Below are 11,242 nucleotides of genomic sequence, written 5' to 3'. Positions count from 1 at the left end.
CTTGGAAGATGTTTTGGTCAAGTTATACATCTGCAGAAAACCTGATGTTATGTAAGTTTTTTGAATCTTTTATGTTTTGACATTAGCAGAATGTATCTCTGATACTGATTCTGAACAGTTTGTTTATTAAGTTCTTGATACCACATATTTACTTGCTTTAAAAATACCAATATTGATTCATGACTTAAATCTGTTAGCTGAACCTTAAGTTTTTAGTTATCTTTACCAGAACTAGCCTATGTTTATGGAATTCAATATGTTCATTGCTGGGAACTTTATAGGTTCTTAGACGCAGAGTGTACTCATGATGGATCAATCACAATATTCAGAAGTTTGAGCATTGGGGATGGAAAACTCTCGACCATCGAAGTTCTAGGACGTTAAAAGAACTCAACAGCTTGATGCACCTTCAGGTAACCAATAATCTTTACTAGTAATCAAAACAGATGCCTTAATTTAGATGAACATTTGAGAAATAATGTAATGGATAAAAAAGGCCATCAATTTAGGGTGAACAACCAATTAAAAGTAATCCAGTTATTATCACTTTTGGAGAAAGTTATTTCCGCTGTATATTGCAACGGTAATTGCTGAGTTTATATTGGTCTGATATCATGTCACTTGTGGATCTCAGTAAATTGGAAAAGCATATTGGCTTATAAGACGTTCTTGCCTCATGATCCTGCAGTTGCAGCTTCTTACCAATGGTTTCAAATTGTTAAAAGCTGGCGGCACGCTTGTATACAGTACCTGCAGGTGAGTAGCTGTTAACCATTGCCTCTCCTTCCCACATCTAGTGTCAATAATATGCCTGATTTTCTTTATAATTTTGCTTAGGTTGTGGTTAAAGTGTTTGGTCATAACAAAATGATCATGAGATTTTGCTCTAGTCTAATGTACTTGCAGACAAATGATTTGTGTACATTAACTATAGATCTTGGATATTTTTATTATATTTAAGTCCATTTTCATTTGTTTCTGCAAATATATTAACTTATCTTATGAATTTACAGTCTAACCTTTGCACAAAATGAGGATGTGGTGGAGTTGTTCCTCATAAAATCACTCAGCTGGTATCCTTATAGATGTCTCTGTATCTAACATTAAATATTGTAGCACCATGTTTTGAGATTGTTATTCTACTAGTTGATTTTCAAATGAATATTTCTAGTCCCATTCTTGCTATTATATTTCCTCTGGGTTGTTTTATTCATAAATTCTACGTGATCATCATCACTTACAGAATTACAAGGGGTTGATGTTGCCAAGAATTGGTTCTGTAGGAGTGGGAGAATCCCACATACCTTGGGCGCTTTTGATCCAAATAATATCTCAAACAAGTGGCCTTTTGTTGCAAAGTTCATTAAGGTAGCAGCAACATAGTTAAGGTGTGCTTCCCAATCTAGTTTCCAAATGTATAGAAAATTGTGTAAAATATTTGTATCTGCAAAATGTCTGCTATTTTTGGTTCCAATATATGTGATTCAACTGTTCCAAAACCCATGTTTCTTCTGTCTCGAAATCAACACATAATGCCGTGTACTCTTTCTCGAGAAGAACTCAATGTCATGGTGATGGCTATTTCTTGCTGAAGTACGAGCTTTTGGTTCATTTTCAATCGTTATTCAGGACTTCTTGTTTTAGTTGCATTGCAGGACTGCTTTTTTGTGGCATTGCACGTCTAAACTTTCTTTTGAAAAAAAGACCATTCTCAGCAGCATTTTTATGTGATTAGTGATCTTAAAACACTGTATGGCCTTTTATCTGCCAATCGAAGGTGTTAATTGGCTCTTAGAAACACATGGTATTTTCACTGGAAATATGACACACATAGTTTGTACCAATTTGGTCCTTACATGTACCAAACAGAGACCGATAACTTGTAATTTTATGTTACGAAATCTAAATCTTCATCACATTGTCTACCCTTAACACTTGCCACCTAATATGTTGACATGTTTCCTGGTGTGCTGAGCATAGATCACAGTCCTTACATATTCTTAATATGGATTAGATTGGTCCGTCTATAGATTCAGCTGACTTTCACTTCTTCTGAATAATTCTCAGGTTTGGAATATATCTCAATTTCCACAATTTCTGCAGGGCACCTTTTCTGAACATATAGATGAAAATCATTTTCTTTTCTCAATTATTTCGATGAATGGCTATTTGGATATGTTGTCTCTTCTCCTTATCCTTGCCTTGTCATTTGCCATATCTTTCTCCTTCCGTTTTCAGAGATGAGATTACTGCCATCATTCTCCATGTAGGGTGAACCTATACTTGTCCACCGACTTGAGTTTCTTTTTGATATGTCTCCTATTCTTCAAGTAAAAACTTAATCCTACATTTTCTTTTCAGAATATCAACTAAATTTTTGTTTTTAATAAAAAAACTAATCATTTTGTTTTTCTAAAAATGTCTTCAAGCTTTGAATCAAAACCCTAATCCTATATTTTCTCTATAGAATGTATCTTGTTTTCTTTTAGAAATATTTAATTTTTTTCGTTTTTAAATCAAAACTCTAATCCTATGTTTTCTTTTTAACAATATGTTTTTTAATGTCTCCTATTTTTTGGTTTTGAATCAAAACCCTAATCCTATGTCTTACTTTCAAAATGTCTCTTATTTTTTTATTTTCAATCAAAACACTAATTTTATATTTTTTTGTCTAAATGTCTCCTATTTTTCAAATTTGAATCAAAACCCTTATCGTATGTTTTCCTCACGGAATATCTCATGATGATGCATTTTATATCATAGTTTAGATGCCTCCAGTGCACACTAGTGGTTGTCTTTTAGCACCTTTTATTTATGAATGATGCTATTTAGGGTATGTTTATCTTTGTTGTCATTTTTTAGGTCCCAAAACATATAAGGAGTGAAATTAAGGACAAATTCAGCCAAAAAATATAACTTCTCTAAGTGTCCAACGCAAGCACGGGCGTGCATCTTCCCATGGATTTCTCTGGATGGGGACTCCCATACTGTCACACCCCTTCCCGCATGTCCCACACATGACATACCGCAACGACAACCAAGGGGAGGTCAAACACCTCCTCAACCCTAGATCGCCGTAAGGCTATCCTGTTCCCTGTACAACATTCTATAACAACAAGAAGTAATTTAAGAATGTGGACATACAACAACATTTCTACACAAGAACAACATTGAAACACAAGAGAAAAACATGGATAATCACCGCACAGAAAACCATGACAATAAGGATAACATCACCCAAAACACTGGGTATAACTCTCATACATCACATAGGCCTAACTGACACAATTAGGAATATACAAGAGAAGTGAAAACCAAATATCAAGGTATAATATCCTAGTGGATCCTTCTAATACATGCCAAAATGTTTTAAGTATCATACACAGCTTAAGAAAATCACAAAATAATCTCTGCCAAGCACTTCACGCTTTTACTCTGATACTGTGCTATCACTTGGGATTGAAAAGAAGAGGGGATGAGTTACTAAGTTACTCAGTGAGGGGCTAAACATGGATCTACATCTTATATATGATTGAATAAAAATAAAATGTTAAAATATGCTTCGATTCTCAAATTATTTAAAATACTTTAAATGGAAAGTATAACATAAGAAATAGACAATAAACACCATTAACATCACCACAAAATCCATACAAGTGTGTAATTCAAATTCGTATATTTCTTTAATAACTCATATCTCAAAACATTTAGAAATAAATAAACCAACAATAAAAATGGTTAATTGTATCACAACTAGTCTCGAAAACCCTCCATTCGCTACCCGTGGCCTCGGTTAGGTCAGGAGCCGCCAAAATGCACATATCTTGGTGTTGGCTGTTGGGGAACCTGTGTGGTGACTCCGGGCACCCAACCCTGCACACCTTTTAGGCTCTCTACGCGCCCCCTAAAAGGTTGAAACCTCATTCAAGTACTCCACACCACCCCAACAAGGTCGGCCAGTGGAAACTCTAACCCTTACTGTAGTAGGTATTGGGGATCCCCCATGTCACCGTCAAAACATTTAAACAAATATCTTGCCCGTAGGCTCAGTATATAAATATCAACATGATAGCACAATTCTCATCAAGAGATCACAAGTTTTCACATATGCAAGTTTCACTCCAAGAGTGAATAACATGATTATAACATCTTCAATGAAACCACTTTCATCAAGAATATCATACGAGTGTAATCTTTGAAAATATACTTCAAATATAACATCATCATGCTGAATTTCAATTTTGTTTACACATGTCTTTTTAGTCATTATAAGAAGAATATCAAGTATCTTGAAATACATAACTTGAAAACATAAATTTCAAAACATAGGGTTTCCAAACCACAAATAATATATATAATCTTTATCAACAATCATGAAATAAGCCAAGTCATAAATTATAATGATTTCTAGATCCCATGGAAAACATTTCTAGAGTTTTAACAACAAAAAAAAAAGTTTATCATTCAAAGGTAAGTAATTTAAGTACTAGTAAGCATGCATGATTTATAGCCCATGATTTAGTAAATCCCACTCACAAACACGGTGAGCTAAAACACCCCGGTGCTACTTCTCCACCGGCTCTTTTCCCTTGATTAAAGTCTCATCTGCTAGAAGCATTTAAACAACCAAAACAAGCAATGAAGTTTGTTCAATGACTTTGATCAATTGAAATGAAAAACAATGCTCAAAATGGGAAGATGAGTGCTCATAGGGTTTGCTAAACACTCTAGCAAGAAGATCTAACAAGAATAAAACTCTCACAACCCTCAAAACTAACAAGAAAAGCAAAAGGAACCAAACTTGATTCGGTGTTACCATAACCCTAATTCAGAACATGAAAGATCTCTCTCAAATCTCAATGGATTCAAGGTTATACAACATCAATCTTCTTTTATTCTTTAAATACAAACAAAACCCATGATTATCCATCAATAAATTCAAAGAAAATCGAAATAAGAGAAAGGGATAAGAAGAAGATCATATGCAACACATCCTTACCTCAAAGCTTCACAAAACCCTAAGGAAAAGCACTTCTCAAGAGAGGAAGAAGAGATCTTCGAGTTTCTTCTTGATTCAAGGCAAGGGATGATGGCTTTGAGAAGTGGGGATGAAGGTTCTAGAAGAGGAGGAAAGTGGAAGAGAAAAGGTCTCAAGGAAAAGTATAAAAAGAATGAGAAAAAAGGGCTTTTAAACTCTAAATTTATGCCCCAAACAACCCCCATATGGCCTCCATATAGCCCGTCTTCCCTAGCAGAAAGTTTCTGGAAATTTCCATACCGGCTCTATCCAGCCCGTATAGACCCCGTATGCCACAAACAACTTGCACTAAAATGGCTCTAAACAGCTCATTTGGTGTCGATTGACCTCATATTTCATTCTAAAGACTCGGGACACTCTAAGGCACACTCCTAAATGAAAATTACTCAAGAAAACCCATTGAAACATGAGGTAAAAAGAATATACATATATATATATATATGAAAAGTCAAATTACCACACATACTTTTCAGAGGAAGCATGGTCTGAAGGCTCCTTTCATGGGCGTGCTTAAGCTAAGCATGGGGGAAGCACGACCGTGCTCTCTCTGTGATTTTCTCTAGTTTCACTTAGCCCTTGTTGCTTAGAAGTTCCAAGATAGCACTGTCTCAGCAAGACCTTTCTCAAATCGTGTTGAGCTCGAAAAGCTCATTTTATTTCCCAGATTTAGTGTTTGTAGGCATCTTTGGTTTGGGAGTCTTCTTCTCCTGTGGGGGAGCTCGCAAGAGAATGATGATCAGCTGTTACTACATGAGCTAAGAAGATCAAGGGTGAGTTAGACACGCCAGAGAAGTGGAGCTACCCATTGTGTGGAGTTCTTGAAGTACATTTGAAGAAATCTTCTGAAAGATGGACGTCTAGATATCTCTCTTCCTTATGTTTATATTCATCTTTCATTTGTACGAATTATGTTGTCCTAACTATTCCACGATGGTCTGGGATTATGAATTATGTTGTCTCTTATACTTTAACTACTTGAGTTCTAATGCTTATGGAGTTCCATTGTTTTCTTGTGTTTATTCATGTGTTGCATGACCTGGCATGCTTGATTTGCATAGATGCTTGTGTAAAACTAGGCGTATGTGAATAAGCGTAGTTATGATTACTTAGTGTGGTTACAAAACTTGGCGTGTATGAAGCCTGCAATTACACTAGCAGAACTTGACGTATTTGATAGCCATAGATGCAACAAAGATTTTGAGCACCCATAATGATCTTAGAATGTACCTTGGTAGCCATTAAACTCAAGTCAGTATCTTAAGCACATAGGAATCATCCTGGGGAATTGATCTCTTGTTATTGAAACTCAACCCTAGTCTACTTAGTTCTCCCACACCTTTAGAATGTCTCCTATTTTTGAATTAAAACACTAATCCTATTTTTTGTGTTCGAAATGTCTGCTAATTTTTAATCAAAATGTTAATCAGATGTTCTTTTTGAAATGACTCATATTTTTCAACTAAAACTCTAATCCTATGTTTTCTTTTCGTAATCCTGCCTATTTTTAAATCAAAAAATTAATCTTATGTTTTCTTTTGAGAATATTTGCTATTTTTAAATCAAACAATAATCGTATGTTTTTTTTTTTCGTAATGGCTCATATTAGTTAATCAAAACCCTAATCCTAAGTTTTTTGGTGCCTCATTTTTTTAATCAAAATCCTAATCTTATCTTTTCTTTTAGGATTGTCTCCCATTTTTCAATCGGAACCTAATCCTTTCTCTTCTTTTCAGAATATCTGCTATTTTTGAAACAAAACAATAATCATTTGTTTTCTTTTATGTATTTCTCACTTTTTTGAGGTAAATCCTGATTCAATCTTTTGTTGGGAATTTCAACTATTTTTAAATCCTAATCCTATGTTTTGTTAATGGAATATCAGCTATTTTTTAATTAAAACTCTAATCCATTGTTTTCTTTCGCAATGTCTACTATTTTTCAATCAAATCACTAATTCTATGTTTTCTTTTCGGAATATCTCCTATTTATCTATTTTCAATCAAAACTCTAATCCTAGTTTTTATTTTTAATAAATCTCCAATTTTTTAATCTTGACCCTAATCATTTGTTTTTTTTTTAGAATGTCTCCTATTTTTTAATAAAACCCTAATAATATGTTTGTTTTTTCGATATGACTCCTTTCTTTTTTAACTAAAATGCTAACCCTATGTTTTCTTTTTGGAATGTCACCTAAATTTAGGTTTCAATCGAAACCCTAATCCTATGATTTCTACTCATAATGTCTTCTACTTTTGAATCAAAAAGCTAATCCTATATTTCTTTTCAGAATGTCTACCTTTTTTGAATGAAAACATTAATTTTATATTTTCTTTTTGTAATGTCTCCTATGTTTTCATTTTGAAGCAAAACCACAATCTTATCAATTAATTTCGAAATGTCTCCTATTGTTTGAATTTTCAATCAAAACCTTAATTTTATGTTTTCTTTTCAGAATGTCTCTTATTTTTAATCAAAACCATTATCCAATCTTTTGTATTCCTAATTTCTCCTACTTTTGAATCAAAGATCTAATCCTACATTTTCTTTTTTGAATGTCAAATATCTTTTAGATTTGAATCAAACCCCTTAACTATGATTTCCTTTTCGAATGTCTCATATTTTTCAATCAAAACACTAATCCTATGTTTTCTTTTTGAAATGTCTCGTATTTTTCAGTTTTCAATCTAAACCCTAAGCATATATTTTCTTTTCATAATTCCTAATATTTTGAATAAAAGTCCTAATCCTAATCCTATGTTTTTTTTAATGTCTTTTATTTTCTAATCAAAACACAGATCAACTGTTTTCTTTTTTGGTTGTCTCATACTTTTCAATAAAAACATTAATCCTATGTTTTCGGTTGGTAATGTCCGCTATTTTTGAATTAAACCCTAATCCTATGTTTTTTTTTTTTGGAAAATCTCATATTGTTCAGTCAAAAAAATAATCCTGCGTTCTAATTTGTGAAACCCGCACGGCTCCACGCCAATTCTTCAAAAAATATAACTTTAGATCATGTTTATACACTTTCTAAGTATGCACAAACTCTTATAAAGTGAAAATTGGTGCAACTCAAGACTTTTAATTCACTAAAAACAAGAAATGGCAAACAGAAGAGAAATCAAGACATTTACCGATGAAATGTGTGTCAATACTTGAATTCAGCATACAAATTTCCTAAAAAACCTTCTAAAACAGCGGTGAGAGGCCGGGAAACTGATCAAGAGCGGTTTTCACATGGTTGGAAGTGAAAAAGTAGAGAATCCACAAAGATTTTAAAGAAAAACTGGCACCTCTTGGAATTCTGTGCATCCACACGGGTGTCTGGAAAATACCCACGCCCATGCACCTGACCTACAGGGCAGTCGCACGCCCCTGTGGCTTCTCTGTCCAATTGAGAAGAATCTCTAAGTGTTTCGTACGCCCGTGCGGAAATTCCGCACGGGCGTGGACATTCACAGGCCCAACTCACATGGGCAGCCACACGCCCCTGTATCTTCTCAGGATGGAGAGAACTCGTCTACAAAGATCCGTACGGGTGTGTGTAAAATACCCACGCCCGTACATTGTTCACAAGTTCGACCACAGGTGTGAGTCCGCGCCCCTGTGTGCTCTCGGGATAAACCGCCAAGTCTCTACGAGAAAACGCACGCTCGTGCGGAAGTTCCCACGGGCTTGCGAAAGTTGCAAGGTCGCTCACAGGACGGAATCCATGCCCCTGTGCCTTCTCTGAATGAGCTCGCAATACAACTCTATGGGCGTGTGGAAATTCCACAAGCCCATGCGTTTTCTCTGGATGACTTAGAAAACTCTGCAGGCTCTACAGAAATTTCCTCAACATGTTTATACATTCAGAGCCTTCGCTTTTATGCAAAATACACCAGCGGAAAACATTAAAAACAAGCTCAAGCGACGTAAACTTTGCCAAATCCTCATGAAAACACACGATGGCATTAAAATCCACAAAATAATACACCACAAAAGCATCTAAAGATCAAGATACCAACACTCAAAAAGTTATTTACGCAAAAACTAAACTTCTTAACTAAGAAAACAATAAACGCTTTGGCTGCCTCCCAAGAAGCGCTTGTTTTACGTCACTAAGCTTGACATACCTTTTCCTTACCTCACGGGGGCTCATAGATGAAGATTGCCCTTTTACACATGGCTTGAAAGCATGATGAGCAAAGTCTCTTGAAGGTAGAGGTGAAGTTATCGGGCTTGGGACCACCTAGCAATGGTTCATCCAACTTGTTCGGTTCACGCACATCTCCAACAGCCTTGGATCATTTCCGGTGGTGTCTCCTCGCCCTCTTCATCTTCCGAAGCACCTTATTCAGTATCCCCAGAGTAGATGGTACTTCTTCCGTAGAGCCAAGCATCATTATTTCTTCATTTTCCTCCTCGTGGTCGAATAGACCCTCATACAGGTCCGGATTGAACATTTCCTGTATATATTCGTCAATAATCTCATCAGTAGTGTCTAGAAAATACAAAGTATAATCAAAATCAAGAGAATGTTGCATGGTTTCAGCAAGACGATATGTGAGCTTGTCATCTCTAACTCTCAAAGTTAGCTCCCCGCCGCCCATGTCAATCAATGCCTTGGAAGTCTACAAGAATGGCCTCCCAAGTATCAAGGGTACATCCGCATCCTCATCGACATCTAGCACCACAAAATCCATAGGAAATATGTACTTGTCCATCTTAATAAGCACATCTTCGACAATACCCTCGGATGTCTCACCGTTCGGTCCGCCAATTCCAAAGTCATCCGAGTAGGCCTAGGCTCGCCCAATCCTAGCTTCTGAAAGAAGGTGTATGGCATGACGTTGATACTGGCCCCTGAGTCCGCCAATGCCATTTCTTCACCTAAATTGGCAATGTTGCACGGAATGATGAAGCTTCCCGGGTCTTTCCTCTTATTCGGCATGTTCTTTTGCAAAACCGCCGAGCAAGAAGCATCTAATATCACTGAAGTACTCTCCTATAACTTCCTCTTGTTAGTCAACAAGTCTTTCCAAAATTTTGCATACTTAGGTATTTGAGCCAATGCCTCAATAAAAGGATGGTTGATGTGGAGTTGCTTGAACAAACTCAGGAATTTCATGTATTGTTTATCCGCTTGGTCATTCTTCAACCTTGAGGGATAAGGGATTCTTGTCTTGAAAGGTGGGGGTGCCACCTCTTTCTCTTTTCTTTTTTTCTCTTCAACCTCTATGACCTCGGGTGCGTATTCATTGGTCTTCTCACTCGAAAACCTACCTTCAACCTCACGACCACTTCTCAAAGTGATCGCCTTCACATGCTCTCTATGATTGGTCTCGATATTGCTTGGCAACCTTCATTGTGGTCTCTCTGATAGAGACTTCACAATTTGCCCCACTTGATTCTCAAGTTATGCAAAGAAGCGGTGTGGTTGCGAAGTGTAGCCTCAACTGATTGAAACCTTATATCCGATGATTGCACGAATCTAGTCAAGGCCTTCTCCAAATCGGTCATCTGGGTCTCCAAACTGGAAACTCGATTCTCCATGTTTGGGGCTTATTGTTGGAAACCCGGTGGCCCCATGGCCTTTTGTGGAACTTGGTTACTCCATGAGAAATTGGGATGATTCTTCCAACCCGGATTGTAGGTGTTGTTATATGGATTCCCTTGATTTCTCATCGCATTACCCACAAAATCCACATTCTCAACTGAAGATGCATCACACCAGGTGCAAATAGTCACGGCCGCCACTCTATTCGAAATTAGAACATCTAACTTCTTACTCAATGATTCCACTTGAGCCGCCAAAGAAGTTACTGCGTCTATCTCATGGAGCCCGGCCACCTTCTTCTTCTCCCTAGCATTCCATTGGTAGCTATTTAACCCCATTTCTTCAATTAATTAACGGACCTCACCATGGGTCTTACTGGACAAAGGATGAGATCTCCTTCCTAGGCTTTGCAGATTTTCTGGGAGGGAAATATTGGGCAAGAAAACCTTCTACCATCATCTCCCTTGTGGTAATTCATGCTCTAGGTAATGAATGTAGCCACTACTTCGCTCTCTCCTTTAAAGAAAATGGAAAGGCTCTCAACCTGATGGCATCATCCATCATCCCATTTATCTTGAGCATATCACACACCTCAAGAAAGTTCTCTATATGACTATTTGGATCCTCATCGGCCAAACCATTGAACTATGTGGATTGTTGCAACA

General features: G+C 36.5%; 1 long non-coding RNA gene across 1 annotated transcript; it reads left to right on the top strand.

Moving 5' to 3' along the window:
- The first annotated feature begins 391 nt into the window (after positions 1-391).
- On the top strand, positions 392-1,047 carry LOC120251116. The gene is made up of 3 exons (XR_005533357.1): positions 392-413; positions 689-756; positions 1,014-1,047. It is a non-coding gene; the product is annotated as an uncharacterized LOC120251116 (long non-coding RNA).
- The last annotated feature ends 10,195 nt before the right edge of the window (positions 1,048-11,242 follow it).

Source organism: Dioscorea cayenensis, chromosome 20 (assembly GCF_009730915.1).
Source record: "Dioscorea cayenensis subsp. rotundata cultivar TDr96_F1 chromosome 20, TDr96_F1_v2_PseudoChromosome.rev07_lg8_w22 25.fasta, whole genome shotgun sequence".
Lineage (NCBI taxonomy): Eukaryota > Viridiplantae > Streptophyta > Magnoliopsida > Dioscoreales > Dioscoreaceae > Dioscorea > Dioscorea cayenensis.
The sequence above is the reverse complement of the archived record's forward strand: the minus strand, read 5'-3'. Positions and strand labels throughout refer to the sequence as shown.